Source organism: Eleginops maclovinus, chromosome 12 (genome assembly GCF_036324505.1).
Source record: "Eleginops maclovinus isolate JMC-PN-2008 ecotype Puerto Natales chromosome 12, JC_Emac_rtc_rv5, whole genome shotgun sequence".
Lineage (NCBI taxonomy): Eukaryota > Metazoa > Chordata > Actinopteri > Perciformes > Eleginopidae > Eleginops > Eleginops maclovinus.
The window spans coordinates 14,842,542-14,866,797 of record NC_086360.1 but is presented as its reverse complement, the minus strand read 5'-3'; the positions used below and the strand labels follow the sequence as shown (position 1 = coordinate 14,866,797).

General features: G+C 43.1%; 1 protein-coding gene across 1 annotated transcript in view; it reads right to left on the bottom strand.

Annotated features, from left to right (window-relative positions):
* pde4d (phosphodiesterase 4D, cAMP-specific) overlaps positions 1-24,256 on the bottom strand; it is a 153,316-nt gene that overhangs the window by 127,577 nt on the left and 1,483 nt on the right. The gene's annotated exons all lie outside the window — the stretch shown is intronic.

Below are 24,256 nucleotides of genomic sequence, written 5' to 3'. Positions count from 1 at the left end.
ATGTTATACCACCTCCCAGGGTCATGTGGTTTCAGAATATGAAACCCTTGATTGCCTAAACAACTGTGTGTGTGTGGGGGGGGGGGGGGTGCTGATGTGAAAGGCACCATGCTGGGATCCTATTAGAATGCATTAAGGTGTAAAAGGTAAAGGTCAGTGAATTATCTCTCTCTCTCTCTCTCTCTCTCTCTCTCTCTCTCTCTCTCTCTCTCTCTCTCTCTCTCTCTCTCTGAGTGGATCGTGAGTGGATCGGTGAGTATAGCGGAGAGTGGTGATTATCGGTTTCGTAACTTTTCAAACCCTTTTAAACATTTGTTTCTTTCACTGGGTGATTGTGTATAACTTTGTGCATCACGTCACCGAATTTTGGTGGGTTTGTTTGGTGGCACTGGTGATTTGTTTGCCAGGCGGCTGCAACCGCAGCCTCTCGGCGCGGCATGGCATCTCGTGGCAGCAGCTCCGGGTTGGAGAAGCTGACTCGCCAGCACGCCGTCAAGCTCTCTCCACCTGGTGGTGTTTCGGTAGAGGAGTGTAGTTTGGCTGTGGGTGCTGTGGTGGGATATGGCAGGGTGAAATCTGCCTCACGGATGAACAGTGCTGTGGTTATTTTCTTAGACAGCACTGAGAAAGCTAATCAGCTGGTGGAGAGCGGGATAGAGGTTAAAGGGACGCTGCTACCCGTGCTACCCCTTGCCACTCCCGCGAAAAAAGTGGTAATATCAAATGTACCCCCGTTTCTGCGGAACGAGTTGTTGGAGAGAGAGTTGGCTCGGCACGGGCAGCTTGTGTCTCCAATAAAAATGATCCCCCTCGGCTGCAAGTCACCGCACCTTAAGCACGTGGTTTCTTTCAGGAGACAGGTGCTTATGATCCTAACGAAGGATGAGGGGGAACTCAACTTGGTGCTTAGTTTTCGTATTGACGATTTCGCCTACACTGTTCATGTCACGTCTGATACGCTGAGATGTTTTGGATGTGGAGCTCAGGGACATCTGATCCGCGCGTGCCCTGGGGGAGCGGGTGGCGGTCCGGCTGCCGCTGCTCTGGCGGCGGGCCCGGGTCCGGCTGCCGCTGCTCCGGCGGCGGGTCCGGCTGCCGCTGCTCCGGCGGCGGGTCCGCCTGCCGCTGCCTCGGCGGCGGGTCCGGCTGCCGCTGCTCCGGCGGCGGGTCCGGCTGCCGCTTCTCCGGAGTCTAAATGTGACGTTTCTCCAGGAGACTCACAGCACTGCTGACAATGAGAGTGACTGGAGGAGGGCATGGAGTGGGGAGGGCTTCTTCAGCCACAAATGCAGCAATAGTGGAGGGGTTGCTATTCTCTTTGCCAGAGGTTTCACACCCTTTTCCTGCACTGTTGAGGACGTCATTCCAGGTCACTTGTTGAAATTAAATGCTGTTTTCGAGAAGGTTAAAATATGTTTCATTAATATTTATGCTCCCAGTGTGGGCTCTGAAAGGCTTTTATTTTTTGAGCAGTTGAAGCATGCCCTTAGCACCTGCAGTAGTGAGGAGTATCTGTTCCTGGGGGGTGACTTTAACTGCACAGAAAACCCTGTGCTGGACAGGAACCACTGGGAACCGCATGCTGCCTCTAGGAGTGCTTTAATGAGGATCACAGAGTCTTTCGAGCTGGGTGACATTTGGAGGCATCTTTACCCGGGCCAGCGGCAGTACACCTGGGTGCACTGTAGGGACAATCTGTTGTCTCTAGCCAGACTGGACCGAGTGTACTGTTTTAACCACCACATGAATACAAGCAGGAGCTGCTCCATCAGTCCTGTTGGGTTCTCTGACCATTCCCTTGTTCAGGTTTCAGTTTTTATTAATTATGTGAAGTGCAATAGTGCGTATTGGCACTTCAATGTTTTCTCTGTTGGCTGATAATCATTTTAAAACAGTCTTCAAATTTTTTGGGCAAAACTACCGTAATTGTAAGAGTGAGTACAGTAGTCTTCAGCAGTGGTGGGATGTGGGGAAAGTCCAAATCAGACAGCTTTGCCTGCAGTACACTCTCAATGTCACCAAGGACATGGCTAGATCTCTGAGGGCTCTGGAGAGGGAAGTGGTGGAGCTGCAGGGATTGGCAGACTCCACAGGAGAGCGAGAACATGTTGAGGTTTTCAAAAGTAGAAATGCAGCTCTGTCCGACCTGCTGGGGTTTTCTGCTCAGGGTGCTCTGGTCAGATCCCGGTTTCAGAACATCGTGAAAATGGATGCTCCCTCTCACTTTTTCTTCGGTCTCGAGCGCAGGAACGGTCAGAGGAGGCTGATGCACTCCCTGCGGTCAGACACTGGGCAGCTGCTTCAGGAGTCGGCCGACATTCAGCTGTGTGCTGTCAGGTTTTATAAAGAGCTCTACAGGTCAGATTACCAGGCAGAACCAGAGGCGGCGCTGTCCTTCTTTGAAGGCCTTCCTAAGGTCCCTGAGGGGGACAGCGCAGACCTGGAAGCTGAGCTCTCTGCCCAGGAGCTGCAGGAGGCCCTGCAGAGCATGCAGAGTGGGAAGGCTCCTGGCATAGACTGGCCTGCAGACTTCTATAAGGTTTTCTGGCCTGTCATGGGTGATGACCTGCTGGATGTCCTCAGGGACAGTCTCAGTAAGGGGAGGTTGCCTCTGAGCTGCAAGAGGGCGGTGCTCACTCTCCTCCCCAAGAAAGAGACCTGCAGGAGCTTGGGAACTGGCGTCCTGTATCCCTTCTCTGTACCGACTATAAACTGCTCTCCAAAGTGTTGGCGACGAGGCTGAGGAAAGTGATGGAGCATGTCATTCATGTAGACCAGACATACTGTGTACCCAGCAGGTTGATAACTGACAACGTTACTCTGATTCGACATGTTTTGGACCTCTCCAGTTCATTGGGCTGTAAGCTTGGTCTGATTTCTCTGGACCAAGAAAAGGCTTTTGACCGAGTTGAGCTCCAGTACTTGTGGCAGACGCTGGAGGCTTTTGGGTTCAGCTCTGGTCTGATAGCCAAGATCCAGGTCTTGTACAGGGACATTGAGAGTGTACTGAAGATTAACGGTAGATTATGTGCGCCTTTTAAAGCCGAGAGAGGAGTCAGACAGGGCTGCTCTTTGTCTGGGATGCTGTACTCCCTGGCCATAGAGCCTCTCCTACACAACCTAAGGTCCAAACTACATGGTTTTTCTTTTCCTGGCTGTGATCATGTTCTTAAATTGTCTGCGTATGCGGACGATGTAATGGTGATTGTAAAAACTCAACAGGATATCAATGCTTTAACAGATACTGTAGGTGTGTTTAGCAAGTTGTCTTCTGCTAGGGTAAACTGGGGGAAGAGTGAGGCCTTAGCAGTAGGGGCAGGCCACTTTCATGGTCTAGTTTTACCTGGGGGCCTTGTTTGGAAGAGGGGAGGGTTGAAGTACCTGGGTGTTTATCTCGGTGATGAGACCTTTTGTTTACAAAACTGGGACAGGCTCGTGGAAAAGGTGGAAGGCCGATTAAAGAAGTGAAAGTGGATCCTTCCAAAACTTTCTTTTAAGGGGCGTATTTTGATTTTGAATAACCTTGTGTCCTCCATGCTGGCTCACCGGTTGGCATGTTCAGACCCGCCTGTAAACCTGCTGTCCAGGGTGCAGGCGCTAATGGTGGATTTCGTCTGGGACCGCATGCATTGGGTCCCGCAGAGCGTCCTTTTCCTGCCAAAGGAAGAAGGGGGACATGGACTGGTTCACCTGGCAAGCAGAGGGGCTGCGTTCAGGCTCCGTTTCGTCAAGAGGTTCCTGACTGGACCTGCTGACCTGGTATGGAGACCCATGGCTCAAGCTGTACTGGAGCGCTGTGGAGGGCTGGGCCTGGCTGAGTCGCTGTTCCTAATGGACATTAAAGGAGTACACTTGGACAACCTCTCATGCTTCTACAAGGGACTTTTCAAGGTGTGGGGGCTTTTCCGGAAAGAGAGAACGGAGAACTGTGCCTCTTTATTCTGGCTCCTCAAAGAGCTGGTGGTCCACGGGACTCGTTTTCTGTGTGGAATAGGGCCTTCTCTACAGCAGAGACTCTGTGAAGAGAAGATCCTCACACTGGGACATGTGCTGGAGGTGTGTGGCCCTCGTCTGGACAATGCTGCGGGCCTGGCGGCACGTTTGGGCATCAGGTCAGTCCGAGTGACCGGCCTCCTGCTGAGTGTTTGGAAACAGCAGCTCAGCGACCCAGAACTGGCACTGGCTGTTGCTTTCTGTAACGGACTTACTGAACCAAACGAAAATGACTCTTTTCCAGAGATACTTTGTGTTCCTGATGTCACCTGTGATAGTTTTCTGTTAAGGTTAAATAATGTCACTGATTTTAAGTTTAGCACCATGTCCAACAAAAGGATGTATTATTTAATGACCAAAGTGTTAAACCAGAGCAGACTGCAGGGCCGAGTGGACACCCGGTGGAGAGCCCACCTGGCCCTGACTGAGACTCAGAGGCCTGAGTGGAGAGCGCTTTACAAGCCCCCGCTGACAAAGAGGCTGGGGGATCTACAGTGGAGGATTCTGCAAGGCGCGGTTGCTGTCAATGCCTTTGTTTCAGTGATCAACCCAGCTGTTTCTGACACCTGTCCGTTCTGTGACCAAAGGGAAACCATCTTCCACTGTTTCTCAGGATGTGATCGACTCCTTTGTCTCTTTCAGTTACTGACCCAGATGTTTGTTTTGTTTGGTGAGGTTTTTTCCCCCCAAGTGTGATCGAGCAAGATGGCGCCGAGGATGGCTGCCGTGTCTCGAGCGCCTCAACAACTCCACATCTTAGTGTTTTTATTGTTTTACTTTGTTGGTTGTTTTTAACTTTTTTTGCAACATGCAAACCGCCCAAGCGAGCCCTATCATCCAATATGATAGAGAACAACTTTTACACATCAGGTCGCTGGTGGACAGCAATAATCCACGATGACCTGCAAACAATGGAGAGTCTACGTGTTTACCTGCTGGAGCTCTACCTGTGGAGCGCAGGAGGAAGAGACCACGAGGTTCCCGGGCCGGGGTCCTGGTCAGGCTGAGGAAACGTGAAAACAGGCCTCCTCTACCGAGTTTACTTCTGGCAAATGTCCAATCCCTGGACAATAAGCTGGACGAACTCCGTAGCAGGGTGGCATTTCAACGGGACATTAAGACCTGTAATGTTTTGGTTTTCACGGAGACTTGGCTCGACCACACGATACCGGACGCCGCCATTGCTCCACACGGATTCTCCATTCATCGCCAGGACCGGACAATAAACTCAGGGAAGAGCAAGGGAGGAGGTGTGTGCTTCATGATTAACAACAACTGGTGCTCAGATGTGGAGATCATTTCTTCGGACTGTTTTCCCAGCCTAGAGCATATCATGATCGGATGCCGGCCTTTTTATCTGCCGAGGGAGTTCACATCTGTTGTTCTAACAGCAGTGTATGTTCCGCCGCACGCTGACAACAACACAGCGCTGGAGGAGCTGTATGGGATTATCGACAGGACAGAGACTTCTCGGCCAGAGGCCGCATTTATTGTGGCCGGGGATTTTAACAGAGCCAACATGAAGAAAGTCCTGCCGAAATACTATCAGCACGTCAGCTGCCCCACGCGCGGTGGAAATACACTGGACCATGTTTACACTCCTTTCCGGCATGGATATAAAGCCCTCCCCCGCCCCCCCTTCGGCAAGTCAGACCACATATCTCTTCTTCTGCTCCCCGTTTACCGACAGAGACTGAAGAGGGACCGACCTGTGACAAGGACAGTGCAGCGTTGGTCCGAGCAGTCTGACTCTGCTCTCCGCCACTGCTTTGGCATCACGGAGTGGTGTGTGTTTGAGGAGGACGATATAAACACACACACTGACGCGGTCATTTGCTACATCGGCAAATGCATCGATGACGTCGTGCCGCGGATTACTGTACGGACATTCCCAAATGAGAAGCCCTGGATAAACGGCGAGGTCCGAGCTAAACTTAAAGCACGGGCCATCGCGCACAGCGGCGGTGATTTGGATGAGTACAGGAATTCCAGGTATGCACTCCGGAGAGCTATTAGCAGTGCGAAAAGACAATACAGGGACAAGGTGGAGTCGAACTACAAGGGCTCCAACGCCAGAAATATGTGGTCTGGACTAAAAACAATAACAGACTACAAAAGGACAACGAGTGGTGCTGAGGAAGTGTCTGCATCTCTCCCAGATGAACTGAACACATTTTATGCACGCTTTGAGAAGCCCCCGGCTGTGGAGGCACAAAAGGCCCAGGATCCCTGCTCACTGGTTTTAACCAGTGCAGATGTGTGTAGATCTCTGAAAAGGATCAACGCACACAGGGCTCCTGGACCTGATGGCATCCCTGGCCGTGCTCTCAAGGTGTGTGTAGTTCAGCTGGCAGATGTGTTCACAGACATTTTCAATAGGTCACTGCTCCAGTCTGTAGTCCCCACATGTTTTAAAGAGTCCATCATTGTCCCTGTCCCCAAAAAGACAAAACCCATCTGCCTCAATGACTACCGCCCAGTTGCACTCACCTCCATCATCATGAAGTGCTTTGAGCGGTTAGTCAAAACTTTTATCACCTCCTCCCTCCCTGACTCACTGGACCCCATGCAGTTTGCCTACAGAGCAAACAGGTCCACGGATGATGTCATCTCCCTCACCCTCCACACTGCCCTCTCTCACCTGGACCAGAGGAACACTTATGTGAGAATGCTGTTCATTGACTACAGTTCAGCATTCAACACCATTGTGCCCTCCAAGCTCATCATTAAGCTCAGGGACCTTGGGCTCAACAGCGCCCTCTGTGACTGGATCATGAGCTTCCTAACGGGCAGATCCCAGGCAGTGCGGATGGGGAACATCACATCCTCCACCTTGACCCTCAACACCGGAGCCCCTCAGGGTTGTGTGCTCAGCCCTCTCCTCTACTCCCTGTTCACACACGACTGCGTGGCCACACACAGCTCCAACACCATCATCAAGTTTGCTGACGACACGACCGTCATCGGCCTGATCACAGACGGCGACGAGACGGCGTACAGGGAGGAGGTCAGAGCCCTGACATCTTGGTGCCAGGACAACAACCTCCATCTCAACGTCAGCAAAACAAAGGAGCTGATTGTGGACTACAGGAAGAGGCAGAGAGAGGCACACACACCCATCACCATCGACGGGACTCCTGTGGAGAGAGTCAGCAGCTTCAGGTTCCTCGGGGTAAACATCAGTGAGGACCTGACATGGACACATCACACCAGGGTCATATCCAAGACGGCTCGACAGCGGCTCTTCTTCCTCCGCAGGCTGCGGAAGTTCAACATGGACTCCAGGATACTCTGCAACTTCTATAGGTGCACCATCGAGAGTATCCTGACTGGCTGCATCACCGCCTGGTATGGCAGTTGCACCGCCCTCAACCGTAAGACTCTACAGAGGGTGGTGAAAACTGCTCAGCACATCACCAGGACGGAGCTGCCATCCATGGAGGACCTCTACACCCAGCGGTGTAGGAAGAAGGCCGGTAGGATATTAAAGGACCCCAATCACCCCAGCAACAGTCTGTTCTGTCTGCTGCCGTCTGGCAGACGGTACCGCAGCATCCGGACCAAGACCACCAGACTCAGAGACAGTTTTATACCACAGGCTATAAGAATGCTGAACTCCTGAGCTGTGTGAATGTCTACTCACATCTTTTTATAGTACACACATACATATATATATATATATATTATACACATCTGCCATACATATCTGTTTATAGTACACATATCTATATATTATACATATCTGCCATATACATCTGCTATACATAATATATGCATCTGTCCATACCTCCTCATTCAACAGTGTAAAGTGTTTAAATACTCTCAATGTATTCCACATATGTATATATTTCACATCCTCAAATCTTTATTGTTGATATTGTAAATATTCTTCTCTCTTTTTGCACTATTTTATTTATCTTATTTGCACCATGTATGTGGAGTTGTTGGAGGAGCACGCGACATAAGATTTTCATTGCCAACATATACGTTGTATCTGCTGTGCATATGACAAATAAAACCTTGAAACCTTGAAACCTTGAAACCTTGGTTACAGGTACACCCAGAGACAAAAGGTGAAATGTCAGCTCCTGAATTTTTTGTTGGGCCAGGCCAAAATGGCCATCTACCTCAGCAGGAGAAATAAAGTTGGGGACTCGATGGCCTGTGATGCTGTGCTGATCTTTAAATGCATGGTGAGAGCGAGGGTAAAAACTGATTTCAGTTATTTTCATCTGACTGAAAATGTGGGTGGTTTTCAAAACATGTGGTGGTTTAAAAATGCTTTGGTTTCAGTGGAGAATGATGAGCTGGTTTCCAATCAATTCCTGAGTTGAAGTTGTTTTGAATTGTTTTTTGTTCTAATGTGGTGTGTTTAATTTATTTGTGAATAAAAGTGGTTTGAAAAATCAAAAAAAATCTCTCTCTCTCTCTCTGTCTCTCTCTCTCTCTCTCTCTCTCTCTCTCTCTCTCTCTCTCTCTCTCTCTCTCTCTCTCATAACCAAGCTCTACACACTGTAAAGGGTTGGTACGCATGTGGAAAAATCCTGAAGTTCAAAGAAATAAGCAAACAACTTCTGGTTTGGTTTGATTGAAACATACAGAAAGTCTATTTATGTTTTGGCATTCCTGTCACATCTAACTTCGTCTAACCCAGCGAGCAGTATTGAGAAAGCATTCCTCATTTTGCTCTGCTTCTCCATAACAACTCACACTTTCCTTTCTTTATATGACTATCAGGTTGTGTGAAAATGCACATAAACAGTCGATGAATAATGCATTTTTCCTACAGCAGTGACTTTCTTTCTGGTTGTCTGTCTTTCAAATTTGCAGTACCCAGGCTAACAATTCCTTTTTATCACCCTATTCCATGCAAGGCAACACATACACCTGCATGTCACTTGCTATTTATTACATAAGCCTTAATTTACATGGTCCATGAGCTTAGAAACAAAACCATCTCCACTTAAACCCTGCCTACCAGGACTCATCAGTAACACTGGATGTTCTTTGAATGAGAAATCAGTCAAACGAGTCACACATTATCCTCTACTCTGGTCCCTCAGCTCAAGCCCATCAACACTAAATAGATGTGGAGTGACAGGACGGCCAGGTAATTACCACAGACAGAAAAACAGACAAAGCTAGCCGGACAGTGTACATCGATTGGGCTCTGAGAGGAGAGAAGAGGTTTGGTTTGAAGAAGAGAGGAGAGGAAAGGAGAGGAGAGGAGAGGAGCGATTGGACGTGAGTCACGGGCTTTGCATGATGTGGATGTTGTACAGAGCACCATGTGCCGTTATAGAGGCCAGGATAAAGGCACAGCTTCCAGCCTGCACACAGAATGTAGCTTTGGTTCTCTTTAACTTTAATTGAACAGCAGTGGGGTACAGTGGGAGTGTAATCTACACACGAGGGCACAAAGAAACCTCAGGGCAAACCACAACCTTGACCTTTGCTCAAATCTCTGCAAGTGTGAACCGCCGTTACAGGCTCAAGGATCGTGATTCATTTGTCTTAACACAGCCATGAAAATCTTTTAACGTTGCATTTGTAAATAATCCCTGGCATCTGATATTGTACTATCCCATCCCAGCAAAACCCAGTCAATTATTTCAAATTTGTCTAGACAATTTAAAAACTGTTAATGACTATTTCAGTCACTCCAAGTCTTCTCTGGGTGGTGTTGGGCGCAGACTGAGAAAACTCTCATTCACAGAAATAGTGTTACAAACGTTCCTAAATGTGGCGGTGCAGCTGACATTTTGCAAGAACATTTGCCATTGTCAAGAACTCAGTGTCTTAGTGCACAACATAGTGTCATTAAGCACCACTTATAAAACTCCACAGTGTCATGATTAACTGCAGGCAGCTAAAAGGGCTATCGTGGCTTTAAGGAGCTGATTAAATGACTGAAATAAAATCTCCCTCTTTCAATAGCTTGCCGTCTCTTGGGCCTAGAGCTCAAACATGATGATTCTTCAAAATCATTTTGATTTCAGCCTCGAGAGCACAAGGGCAATTAAGCAAAAACTGAAAAAACAGGAGACATGGCACAGATGCAAAGGACGCAGTGGGAGAAATAAATGATAAACAACATCAGACTTTTGATCTCAGCCAGCCATTATGATAAGTCACCTTTTACACGTTCTCCCGAAAGCTGCAAGAGTAAAACAATATCTAAAATATAATTTAAAACTGCAGCAATGTTTTCTAAATCGTCGCAACCACAGGGATATGAATTGGGCTTTCAAGATTGTGTGCACTCTCCGACACAAAAATACATATTTTTAGATTCAATAACTAGTCACATGACATCTCCATCAGACCGCAACACTTGGGTTACAACTGCTGGTTGTATGACCTGCCAGTCAGCAACAGCGGTGTTTGTGCACTAAAACAAACAGATGCCTCTCTTTGTTTGAAGGAAGGAAGCTCTTGTTGTTTATGTGTGGTCTGTGTGTGTGTCTGATGGATCAGTGCGTCAGGGTGTGTGCCTACAGTTTGAACACAGGGGGTTGGTTTTTGTCTGGGCTCAAGTGTTAGTTATGTGATGTGTGATTAGACCTAGAGATCCCCCATCAGAGAGATACAGATATGAAAACCGCCCTGTGCAGATGCTATTTCTTTCCCTGTCCCTTTGAAACATCCACCGTTGGCTTTTTCAATTAACTTCCTGCCATCTTTAGGAGAGCGATGAGAGTTTATCCCGTGTGATCACATTAGGGGGGTGAGCAAAAATTGAGCTGAGCTATGGTTTCTCTTCACCCGGCAGGATAAGGTCATGGCTGTCTAATGTGCTCTAAATTTCAGTGCGTGAAACGTCTCGTTTTTGTGTCTCACTCCCACAGCTGCTTATTGAATAATCACTCAAAAGTATCTCAGCCTTTTATTGTAGCCATTCAATCAGCCGAGATGAGCGGGCGCTGTGGCTTTGTTCAAATAGCCAGTTTCTTTTATCTCTTTGTAGGCAGATCTGCACAGACCATATTGATCAAGTAAGCTTTTTGCTAAATTTATCAAGCTAATATTTCAAAGAAAACCACTGGAAGACTATACATTACTGGTCAAGCTGACATTGTAAACAACAAATCCGCAAAAGCTGTTGCAAAGATCCATCTTAACATTCTGCAAATTAAAATAAATCACAAGTAATTATACATCATAGTGTTTCCAAAGTAAATATGCAGTGACACTTGTTGGATGCTCACTAAAAGCTCCCTTTGTTCCATCTAATCAATCTCATTTCATTTCCCTGAAGTGGATTTTTCCACCTCGTGCAGTTCCTTCACTTATCTAAAGATGTCAGTGCAAATTATTATCCTATTGATTTAGTAATTGTACTTTGGTCACTGATTGCAGCTTAAATATCACTGCTTAATCACTTTTTAAGCAAGATAGGCCCTTCTAGCGGGAAAACATAAATAGACATTTAGTCAGGTCTCAGAGATGAGGTGCAGCACGCTGAGCGGAAATATAGCAGTGGCTCCTCCAAGTGGTGCTGCACTCACAAGACACGATAGCAGAAATAATAAAAGGAGAGTCTTAAGCTTTATTTGATATTGTCTTATTTGGAGCGTCACTGAGGAGATATCCAGGAGTTGCTGCCTTCCCGTTTCTGACCTTGTCCTGTCCTTTACACTGAGGCGGACAAACTAACTGCCACTTCAATCCAACAATCCATAATCACATAAATCAGCCAGGATCAAACGAGTAGAGGGCTGTCACATCCTGTAATCACCCTCACATAAACACCACGTGCACTCAAATTCAAAGGCATACCCACACACACGTGTGCACACACATCCCTGAAAGACATCTTGAAAATATTAGATGTGTGGTGTTTGGACAGGCTCTTCCATTTAAGGGGGGATTATGACAGTCCTTATACTACACTTGATCACATGCAGTGCATAGAAGCTACAATTCACTCTCAAGTATGGATACATTGAGAGTGCCTGCTGTAATGCCAGATCTTAAAAAACAGCTTTATTTCATTTCCATTAATTCCTGTTTGTTGACAGTGATGAGCCCTCTGTAGCAGCTCGAAACAATTTCACAGCAAGTGGACCAGTGATGAAAATACAATACCATTTACTAGAAATGTAAATGAGCTCTCACACCGCTAGCTCCTTCAACATAATTGTCTTATATTCCACCTATTGTCTATCAGACCCAAGTATGATTCACACATTTTATTGCCATTTGTGCTGTAAAATTGGGGTGAACAGACGTGGGAGTACTTTGAAAACAGTTTGATATTTCAGCTGCACGTCAACGATAAAAGATTATTTGATTAAAATGATTTCTATTGCAGGACCTCAGACAACTCATTGGATTACTCACCACTGAAAGAGGGGATTCATTTATTAGCATTTCCCTAAAAAGCTGAAAAACCTATATTGATAGATTAATTTTGCACTACTGGGGGCTCAAAAACCTTAGTTTAAGAACGAAAAAAGTTGTTTTTATGGTAAAAAGTGTACAAAATAAATATTTTAGGTTTATTTACTTTGTTTAAAAGGACCCCTATTATGCAAAATGCTGTCTTTTATACATAAATATGTGTTCCCGGTGTATAAGGAGACTCACAAAGTGTCAGAAAATACAACCCTCTGTCTTTTCCTCCTTACCCACATCTCTAAATACAGGGGTGCAAACGAGCTGATCCAGATTTGCTGCAGATATGACGTCATATCGGAAATGTGGCCTGGCTTTACATTAAACTCCTGGCAACATCCCAACCTATCGTCCACATAGTTGTGAGCTGAATCCCCTCTGCAGCACCTCTGTGTGTCTGTGCAGGATGTCTGCAGGAGGGACTTAGAGTTGTTGTATATATAATACATATAATGTCACTGTTCTAGTGGTAAACACTGAGAAGTGTTTCAGAAATAACGCTTGATGTGGTTTTGAGCATAATATGGGGTTTAATCACGGCAGCGTTCAGCTGAGTATCTCCGTTAGAAACTTCTCTCTTCAGAGGAGAACGAGCGGCATCAATCCGAAGGCGCTTGGCCAGCTTCAGCTCAGCTCAAATTTAAAGCGACAGTCACAGAATCAGCACTTCAGGAACAGGGCTGAAATAGAGGGGTATGAGGCATGCTACAATGGGTGATCTGTTTGATATTTTGAGCAAAACACTTCACAGACGATTTTTGTATAGATATTGCCCTACAATATATTGTTCAAATATAGCATGATAGGAGTCCTTTAATTAGGTTCCACTGCATATATGCCTATTGCACATTCAGTTTAACTCAAAGGTTGTACATAAAAATGTGTCTGCATCATCCTGATGAGAGACAGAGAAAAGCTTCCGATCTCCACTAAGTGAGATGACATTTACCCAGGTTGACATCTGGTGTAATGACTGGAGGAAATGTTCAGTAACTATTTCACATCACCTGATTTGACATGTTGAACATGTGAATATGAAAGGACATCCGTTCATATTTTGACAATCTGACCTCTTACATGTCCCTCAACTTAATAGTAGAGCAAAACTAAATCTCTGTAGCCTTTAAAGTATAATCATAACTTAATTTATTCTTAAAGATGGTGTCACATTTCATAAGTAAGTGTCATTAGATTCAGGAGGATTTTCTGGTTTATAGAACATTTAAAATCTCAAATATCTTAAATATGTGCCACTATTTATTGTGCTGAGCTTTTTTTCTATTTGCTATAGCAAAGCAGCAGCTCATTTTCTCTTAGGTCCACAACTAACACAATATTCTATTAATTTAAATGACCGTAAAACATCATAAGTCTTTTAGCAGAGTGAATAGATTTTACAGTCAACAGACGGATAGCAAATTAATTGTCCGGTTCACTCTCCAGACATAAATTTAGCCTGCTCAGGCAGCTGTTTATAGGGCTTTCCTAAATTTAAGATTTTTATAGTTAAAACCCAAAAACGATTTAAAAAAAAATTATTTAGTTCAGGGGTGTCCAAACTGCAACCCGGGGGCCAAATGCGGCCTGTGGTCCATTTTGAATTGGCCCTCAGCAAATAATAAAAGCATAATGAAATATGGCACACAAATGAAACACGTGCTTGTCTTATTTTGTATAATATATATGTATACAGATATTACGCAGTTGTATTCATGTGTTAATAGGCCCACTTTTGAAATAAATTCAGTCGGTTAAAGTAAAAAAAAAAATTCAAACAAATATTAGTTTAGAAAAAAGCTCAATAACTTATTTGCATAACAAGTGTCAAATATTCCCTTCATAATTCCCCTTATTATAAGCAATCTCAGGCTCCTGTTTAAGGAATGATCTGTAAACACTTATTCTAACCAAATAAATAAAACCCTACGGAGAGCTGTGATGTTTCTTAAAGCATATTCAAGTATGAAGCATAGTTTACCTACATTTGATTGATTTTGCTAACTTAGCTTATGAGGCAATATACCTCATATACCAAACCCTTAGTGAAAAACGTTTGGACAGCCCTGATTTAGTTCATCTCATTGACAGATCTGTAAAACAGAGATCCTCCACAAAGAATCATGCAAAAGCTTTCCTTTAAATGTTGTGTGTCCTAAGGATGTGATCATGTGTTTCTAGGAGAAATGAATGTCAGCATGCAAAAAACATTCAAAAGAAAGGGCCAATTGACGGGCCTTCTCTAAGCCTTGCCCCCCGCTGATTCCTCGTCAAGCTGTCAAAGCTTTACCACGGAGCCCACCCTAACTGCTCACCCTGACTCTTGCTCAATTTATTGAAAAAAAAAAAGGAAAAATCTATTTCAAAGTGAAGCAGACAGAAATGCACAATATGCATTAAACATATCATAACATGATTCAGGAGAAAAAAACATTTAAAATATTTTTAAATGAGCTAACAGTTGAAAAAATCAAACCCCACATCACCTGGAGATGAAGACCAACATTGATATTAATGAAAAACACTAATCCTCTAAAGCAGAATAGTTCGCAATGAATAAAAAGCAAAAGTGTATAAATTCCGTTAACCTTCAGTAACTCATCAGCTAGTTAAAGATGTCCTAACGTAATCTGCTCATGTTAGCTCCAAAGGCACGTTTTAGAAACACACATCTCCTTATTAACTTTCAGTGTAACAAGTATCTGTATTACGCAGAACGGGGTTGCATAAATGGCAGGGTTGAGATGGCTGACGCTACACTGTGATAGGCTAATCTGTATCCACAATACATTTAATGCACAAATGTACTTGGAACAAAAAATAGTCTCTTCTACAAACCTCTTTTTAATTAAACTGTAATTTAAGTAGTCTGGGCCATGAACTGTAGTGTATCAAGTAAGAATAAAGAGCGCTTATTTTACTGGGATGTGTTTAAAGAGCCAATTTAAAGGCTTAATGGAGGCTTGGACTATTTTCTGTCGCCTATAAAATTGATGTACTTTCTTCTTCCCACTGCTCACTGAGACTTAGGAAAGTCTTTCTGTAAGAACCAGTTTATAGCTCACTGTGGACCAGTTAAACCCAAGAAATGGTTGTGTAAAGCCCGCAGTCAATTATAGTGTCCCAGTCACCAGCAGCCACAGCCCACATTGGTGTGTCGTGCAGAAACAGCAGACTGTCAATAAACAGAGGTATAGAACGTAATTACTACTATATATTTTAAAGATTTCTACATTATTTAAGGCAAACAGATGCATGAAACAGTCTGCTGCTCTGCCTCGATATACCAGCAGAGGTCACCAGAGTTATAAGATGCCAATTTGTCTCACACCGCAGTTTACACTCCTTTTATCTTTTCTTTCCTCTACTATTATTTGCAAACATCACACAAAATATGAGTTTGCTTTTTTAAAATTCACAGTAGCTGTGTAAATTCATACTATGCCTTGGCACAGAGCTGCTGCCACTATACTGTACAACCACAGCTGCACAATATTAAGCATTTCTCTTTTTATCCTTAAAGAAGAACCTCTTTTACATCGCTTTTACACACAAGACATTTACTATCCCATGTTTATGATACACATGGCCCACTACAGCCTAATGACATCACTAACCCCGGGCAGAACTACGCCCCGCAGAGGGGGGGTGGGGGGATGACTCACTACTATACATACAGCCTAGAAGAAAACAGCAGGCGAATCTCTCTCATCTGATATGATTCAATATGGGACACAGATGACTGACTGAACACAGCAATGCAGCGTAATGCAAGGCCGCAAACCCAGCCCTTGTGGTTTATGCCCCTCTAATGATGCGGCTAGTTAGAGAAAGACAGGCAGCATAATTAATGCTGGGTGCATTTCCAGTCTTTTGCCATTTTTACAAAAGGCTTGGAATCATTTACCAGATGAAACACACAGGCATTTATGTAAGGGGACGAAAATATTTTAAACATGATGAGGGGCAGCCTTCATAGTGTACTGCGAGTCAAACTGGAAATGTAATGATTGCACTGTAGTGTCTTCATATAACAATCCAGGCTAAAGTTTGGTTTACTTTCAAGGGCATTTCTGCATATTGTGGTTTTCACAAAACACGGAGGTTTGCAACACACATAGACACAACATTATATAGAGTCCAAGAAGCAAAATAAACCTGACAGTGCGTGAAAGCACATTAGAAACATTTCACCCAAGGCAAGACACAATTTTTCCTTCCGCACAATAGCTTCAGTCCTTCTGAATGTGCTGCTCAGTGTCACACCTTTCCTCTAACAATATTTGTAAAGGCTTTCTTTCTTTCATGACACACTATTACAGAGTGTGTGTACTTTGCTAATGTCCAACTCTTGACTCTAGTTGTACTCTGACATGTTGAATGTAGGTCAATTAAAACATACAGCTTTCAGGATCATTAAACCGCAATACCCTGCAAAATCAGTAAATAAAATACACATCACACTACACACATAACCTACAATAATACACCAATACACAAGGACTTACTTGAGGCTACAAAAACAACCTTAATAACCTGTTCTAAAATGTTTTAAAATACAAAATAAAGGATTAAATAAACAATTTCAGATGATAATGTTTGGGCAACGCAAATGTAGAAAGATGAATTTCCAAATTTAGATCTGCGATGTGGTATTTTACAGTCTTTCACAATGCTCCTAATTACCCTGCTCTGTCTTTGGTTATTATCTAAACTGATGCTCTGGGTTTAGACAATGTTGTATGTGTTTGTTTAAGAAAAGACAATGCACATGTATTTGTCTTATTAAATATGTATGTATGTGCATTCATGCATATGCAGTTAAAAACGAGCATCGAGAATACCAACAGACTGGACATTGAAGTTCTGTTTCGGACCTTTAATTGAAATGCACTCTCAATGCCCACTGTGCGGTGATACAAGAAGAACTATTGCTTAAATATATTGACACACACTGATCTGACAAGACGTTACAAAAAAGAAACAGACGGGAATAAAACAACTCCCAAGCTTGATTATACAAACATTACCAAATTGACTCATTGACACAATTTGTTCTTTTATTTTGTTTGTGTTGAACCAATAGAAAAAATGTCAGCCGAAATATTAATATTGAAGATCAATAAAAAAGAAAAGGGACAATGCACAATAATTAACATAAAGACTGTAATTTATCGTGAGCCAGATTTAGCCATGAAGGCTAATTCTTACCTGCAGCCCCATGCAGGTAGATTGCGTTAGAAGAAAACAATAAATACATTTGAAAACTAAATATTAAGTCTTGCATTAAGCCTTGGGTGTTATTTGTGCAGTGTTTAGTAACTTGATATTTGTACAATAATGTTACTTTTTTAGTAAGCAAATTATGTGAACTAGGCTAACCTGTGTGTGAGCTAACGACATCTCAAATGTAGCACCGTTAAATCTGCAACACAGACCATGCATGTCAGTAAATTCAACATGTGTTAGTTCGCTATTCACTATTTTACCGGAAGTGTGATGAAGGGTTGACATCGAGTGTATCCTCTCTAGTATGCTGGTCGGAGATGTCTTGGCTCGGAGCATGGGTTGAAGTTAATGTGGCTCAAGTTAATCGGTAAGCCTCCAACACAGAAAGAGAACAAACCCACTGCTCTCCAAGCTGTATTACTAGCTATCTTTACATGTTTTTAATCCGAGCTGGTGTGCTAAGTTTAGCCACTGGTAGTAGACTGCGTTCAGGAATAGGCTATATTTGGGCCGTGTCTTCTATTAAAGCACAACTACAATCTATTTAACCTTTATTAGATTTGAGTTACGCTTGTTGTTGTGCACATGTCTACAACACACACGAGTATGCCCAGAGCCGTTTAGTAGGCCTACATAAGTGAAGGTTTTTTTTAGGTTTTTTTTTTTTTAGATCTTTATTTTTTTTTTAAAGGCATTAACAAACAACATGGCTTTCAGAGAACAACAAGAAAAAATCGCAAAGTCCCAGGTGCATAACGAAGATAAAGAATTCACATGACAAAAATTGACAAGACATTAGGGGCCAGGGCTTTTACATAAATCGTATTTTTCAACTGTGCTCAAAGGTTTAATTGATTTAATTAATGTAGGTGCTTTAAAAAATAATGAAACTCATTGTGAGAGACAATTTGGTGAATCACAAATAAGCCAATCATGTATATCCCGCCATGGTAAATGGACTGTACTTACATATTGCACTTTATCAGGTCATTTCGACCCCTCAAAGCGCTTTACATACTACAAGTCATTCAACCGTTCTCACCTCATTCATGCAGAGCAGTACCACTGGCTCTAGGGAAGCTAACATTCATACACATTCACAAACTGGGGGCCACTCAGGGTTGAGTATCTTGCCCAAGTATACATGGACATGTTTATAGCACAGGCTGGGATCGAACCCACAACCTTCTGATTGAAAGACAGCCACACTTCCTCGCAGCCACAGTGTGCATACAATAAAAAAACAAAAAAGAAGGTTAACAGTTGTTTCAGGACAATCACAAAATACACAATTATTAGTTTCTAGACCAAATCGCTGTCGTACCAATTTATCTTAGTGTATCTTATGGGGCGGTTTGTCCTTAAACTGCTACGTGTAAAGTCTCTTCTCCATCACTGGGTTTTAGCAACATTCCGTTTTTTTATTATGTAAAACAAAACACAGATAAATGACATTTTGCCTCTGACTTAAACAAAGGAGTTTGACTCCATATAACTGTAGTCAAGAACAGTATGCACAGTAAGGTGGTTCAAATCAGTAAAGCTGAACTAAACATGTGATTCACAGTGGTGACGGTGTGTGAGGTGGTTGTTTTTGCAGGTGGAGGAGCTCCCTCCTCTGAGCAGGTTGTGTGACGGTAACATTGGGTTAATATAAGCAAAGCAGACAAACCATTCCACTCAGGAAAGGCTGCCAAAACTGCTGCTCAGAAGGTGAGATGCTGTTTCTGGTTTATCGTCATGTTATGTAAAGCAGGCACACCCTCTGAGGCCTAATTCGGCCTGGATCATATCAGGGGAGCCAGAAAGCTGATTACATATCTGTAATCTTGTTTTTATAAAAACATTTCCAGTGGCAGAAATACAGTGAGGGTAGGGCTGATTTCTCCAGTGAACCCCTGCAATGATCAGATTTGCCAGTTTGAAGCAGCATCAAACCACAGAATTGCTGACATCTTGTCTATGTAATAACAGACAACCATTAAACCAAATGTTTTCCAGCAGATATGGTATCCCAATTTGCTCACCCATGGAAAGCATTTCTAATTAATTAAGGGTAGTAAAGTAAAATGGCAGAACATATGTATTTCTCCATTCCCCTCAGCTATTTAAACCATGGAATTAGTGCATAATGTAAAGAAAACAAGCATTATTTAACCCAGTTTTGTCAGCAAGCCAGTGATAGGGTTCATTTAACTTCACAAAAGCTAATTTCAGTAAAAACTACACTAACTTCCTGATAGGTGACCTTTATATGCAGTAAAGTACAGAGTTCATACTGCATGCATTCAGTAAAATGATACATCTACTCTGTTCATCAAATTTTATACGGTACATTTTTTAAAACCCGGCTACTGTATCATTTCAACATTTGTTCAATCGATTTATGAGACAGAGCATGCAAAAAAGCGTCTATGCTTCATGTTATGTCTGCTGCCCAAGGCCTGTTAGCCAACATCCTCAGGCAGTCACATGGAATTAGACACTGAATATCCACTGAATACTCTTCCGCCCACTGTGGTGAGACAAACAGAGAGAAGGCAAAATAGAGAGTGACATTTTACTATCTAGTCTGAACAAGCAGACAAATGAAACCAGGAAGAGTGGAAACTCATTTTGAGGAAACATTTTGTGTATCTGTGAAAATCCCACGCCTTTTTGTATGAATAAAAAACAGATACATTTGGATGTGAATTTCATGGTATTCGTTCAGATTTAAGTGAGGATAGGCTATTATTGGGACTCAATGGTGGTACTTTAACAACAAAATAAGTGAGAAAGAGACGGGCATAATTTACTCCATGCTATTTCAGTCAGCAGATTACATTTAATAAGGTTAAACCTATAAATTGTGTTGAATAAAGTTGAAATTATTTATATACTGTATAGGCTTTCACTTACATGCCACACACAGCAATGTATGCTGTCAAAATAAGCACGGTGCACATGCACAATGTACTATTAGTGACTATTTGTCAAGTGAAATTAGGGAGATTTATCCAAATCCTAAAATCCAACCAGTATGCATCCTCTTTAAAAATATTTAAGTGATTATAATCACATATAAGCTTTAGTCATGTCCATATGTGCAGCAAGTGAAGCAACAGCATGAACCCAAAAGCTTGGCAGATTAATTGTTAGGATGATGTCAAAGATAAAGCAAGCTGGCTCATGGACATTTGATTTTAAGATCAAACATTTGTCCGTTGATGAGGAATGAGGCATATGAAGTGCATTTGAATGGGACAATGTGTGAAGCAAGCCATGTTGTGTTTATGATGTAGTTCATAGAATGGCTAATTATTTTGTTCAGGGGCACGAGCAAGTTCACATTTAATAATGTTCCATAAGTCAACCCTTAGTGTTAACCTATTATGTGCCCTATATTTAAACAAATGTTTTCCTAATGTCATGAGTCTTTGTTTGGCAAACACTTTTGCCTATTAATGTGAGCAGACACATGTTGAACACGTTGTGCCAGCTATTTGTTTTGAAGTGAAACTCATACTAATTCAGCAGAAAATAAGTTAAAACACATTTATTCTACCCAAAAGTGTCCAGATGCAAAATAATTGGATTGTTGTGAACTCTGTTTTGCACAGTGAAGGAGTAAGTGTTAGTTTGATTACCAAACCAGTTGAAAAATTTCCATTGGATGTCTGTTTCAGAGTGAGTTTTACATGTAAGTGGAAGCGTAGCAAGCAAATCCTGCCTGATCTAATGCTAGCTGGCTACTCAATTCCCAGCGTCCTACATCAAGCAGGGTTCTTATCAGGCCCATGGAATGATAACTAATTGGTCACCTGACTAAATGCCCTTGTTTTTATAAAACTCTTGCAAACTAGCAAGCTGTTTTCACTGGAAGGAAAGCATTTATCACTCGATACAATGCAGAGGAAGGTAAAGGCTCAATGCAAATATTAGGTGTAAGCTCAAGTGAGTTGTTTTTGGCCGTGTTGCAGTGAAAAGAAAAATCAAATTATCCATGTGGCACCCCATATGTTTATTTATCCCTTCCTTGCAATAACACTAGCTGATATAGGCACTTAATTCCAAGTACTCTGCGACATGTGCTTACTCTTAGAACTGCAATCTTCTCAGTAAGAGACAAGTTCAAACTGTATGTGCAACACTGTCCAGGTGCTTGATCTCTAGAGAAGCTGTGTTGGGGCTTGAACAGTCATTAAGTGCTAAATGCACTCATTTGACTGTCCCTTCCTGTGTGTGTGTGTGTGTGTGTGTGTGTGTGTGTGTGTGTGTGTGTGTGTGTGTGTGTGTGTGTGTGTGTGTGTGTGTGTGTGTGTGTGTGTGTGTGTGTGTGTGTGTGTGTGTGTATGTGTGCGCAAAACTAAGTTGGGTTGGATTTTTAAAGGAAAACATTTCCGCCATTATGCAGAAGCACAAAGCTTTTCTCGTCCTCTGTCTACATCTCATGTTTTTAAGAGCAACACTGCCATGACCAAGTCTAAACATAGAAAATGTCAACAGTTGCTCACGGAAAGTTTTTCTACAGTGCAGAAAAACAAAGTATTCTCTGTTCGTTAAACAAAGCACCAGGATATGCCGTGCAAGAGACGACCAAAAGATGACCAGCGAATACCATAATTCTCTCGAGACATCATCAGGCCCCCCCCGCCTATTCCCTACGCAATCCAGGCAAGGGCAGATCCCAGATCACTAGTGGTGCATCTATAAAAGTAGGTTAGGTTTTTGCTCTTTATTTAAAATAACTAACAAACACATTAACAGGCGTTCCTGTGTCACAAGGTGAAAGGGAAATATAAATGAATATGAGGCACAAGCTGTTTCTCTCCTCTTCTTACACTTCTTCTCAGGTCCCTTGGAGGTCATTCCTCCTGCCTCACGAAACAAAGTTATCGAACACAGATGCTGAAGCAGAGATCCTCGTCATCTTTTTCGTCAGTCCCTGCTCATGTTGGTGTGCATGACATCAGTATAAGGCTATCTGACGCAGCCCCAATGCTGACCATGAAAGTACATTGATAGTAAGACGTTGTGTTGTTGTTCCCTTGATACCATCCAGCTGCGCTGAAGGTCGGGATATGTTTGGCTCTACTACAGAGAGAGAAGAAGACAGAGAGGAAGACAGGGAGACAATGTATCTCTTGTATCTATTTCTCTTTGCAAGTTTTGGACATGTCTGTTCAAGTCATTATGTGTCAAGGGATGCTCTCAAGACATGCGTTTGGGGCTGCCTTTTAAGAGTGCACAAGGGGGACAGACTCCAAAAAAGGTTCAAAAGTCACACATCTTGGTTTAAATATCAAACAGCACATTCATCATGGGATTCATGACAATGTTGCCAAACATCTGGAGGCAGGGAACATCTTTTGCCTAAGCAACAAACCATTCTTGATTCCAAAAACCTGTTTCCTTCCACTTTAAAGTTTAAAACAGATGTAAAGGTAACTGATGAGTATGTGTTTCGAGCACTTCTTTGAAAGGAACTGACTTTTACAATCAATTAACCAGCCTAGTAAAAGTTACTGAAACTCCAAACACCAGCAGAGTCCCAGAATGGCCCCTTAAAGCCCTGAGAACACAAGTAATTTCCTGCTTGTTGTTTTGGGAACAGAGTATCCAATAAAAAGATACTTAGATGATTTTGGCCTTGGTTGCTTATATGTGTTTGTGTGTGCTTGTCTGTGTGTATGCATGCACATTGCTTTAGAAGACCTTTGCATACCCTTGCCAGAAAAAGGGAGGCAAATAAACACTGAATTTATTACAGTAATGAATATGCTTTGGGAAGCAAATGATATACATTTTCCATTAACTCCCACTTATAAAATGTCAAGAATGGCTCAGGGAAACCTGTGACATTTGACTTTGTTGGCAACAAACGCTGCAATCTTCCACTGTTGCTCCCTGACCTTTTACCTCTGGAACTCATAAAAGCCCCATCACTCAGTAAAACTCGTAGCTGAATAGAACAACGTCTTGTTAACAGTTGCGTCAATAACTTAAGTGCATCCACAGCTCCAGAGATCATTTTTCAGAAGACTGATACTAAGACATCAGTAGCAACGCAGGTGCTGTTTGTCCCCGTAGAGTACACATGAAGAACATCGAGCCAAGCTCATTACTCTGTGCTCCCATTCACTCGCTCTGGCAAGCAACAACACTGATTCAGAAAACCGACCTAGGGCAACATACCAAAGAGGATATCCGAATAATATAAGAACAAGAAAAATAATGTGTGCTCCATAAGAGTTTCCTCTAATGCTGGTTTTATAATTACTTTCAAATCAGCACAGCCATCCATTATGCAGCTAAATCTGACTTGGTATCTCTGTGCAGGAGATGCTTCATCAGAGAACTAGAAGGGAGGAGGAGAGTGTGTACTCTTCTGTCATACACTGTAGGTCAGAGTCTCACTCTGCCTCAGCTTGTGAGTCTCTATCTCTGCACTCCGTTGATGCACATGTGAAACAATGATCTCAGTGTTGTGTTCTCACCTTGTGGACTCGTCCACGTGGACGTGGAGTGCATCGCTGGCTGCCAGTCTGACAGTATAATTTGCATAGTCGAGGTCAGGTACAACACAAGGCTGCCTGTGTTCTACGCTGCAATAAAAGAGCTCTGAGACAAGCAGGCTGGACAGACAGGTAAAAATGAC